Here is a 662-nt window from a genome sequence, read left to right as displayed (position 1 = left end):
AAAAAGAGGGAGATGAGTAATGTATGTAAAGTATCCATTTTCATCTATTTATATATTCATTTCTGCCTTGTACTATTCCTAAAATATACCGCTTAAAACATATAAGAAAAGAAATATCAAATTGCTGTATAGAAAACATGCAATTTCCCTAAACGAAAATGGGCGACGCAACTAAAAAAAAAAAAGATAAGAAGATAAAACCTCGTGTTATTTATAGAAAGTACGTTTTCTGCTCCGATTCCCTGTGTTATTTTGGACATGCGCTGGGGAATGGAGGCTTATGGTGGAATTTTTCAGTTAAAGAGGAGATTATCGTCATTGGTAATTCGCACAGAGGACACGCGTTTGTATTTGAAAATTTAAGGACGCTTTTACGTGAAATAGTAGCAGAGAATAACATCAGGAATTAGGGAAATAACAGGCCGCATCGAACTCGCCTCGCCACCAATTTAACAGCGCGGTAACCTCGCTTAAACTGCCTTTACGCATGGGCGTAAAGTCACGCCCACTCATTGCCAGCCTTTGTTTATTTTTTTTTAAATGGAGAAATACGTTAGAAGTGCTTTAATCAGTTTCTTGATTTCTTGTACGGGAAATACAGCGATCGCGTCTGGGGGTTCTGGCGAGGGTTGGGGTTAATACGGCGATATTTGTGGATTAAG

This window comes from Penaeus monodon, chromosome 23, assembly GCF_015228065.2.
Source record: "Penaeus monodon isolate SGIC_2016 chromosome 23, NSTDA_Pmon_1, whole genome shotgun sequence".
Taxonomy (NCBI): domain Eukaryota; kingdom Metazoa; phylum Arthropoda; class Malacostraca; order Decapoda; family Penaeidae; genus Penaeus; species Penaeus monodon.
The sequence above is the reverse complement of the archived record's forward strand: the minus strand, read 5'-3'. Positions refer to the sequence as shown.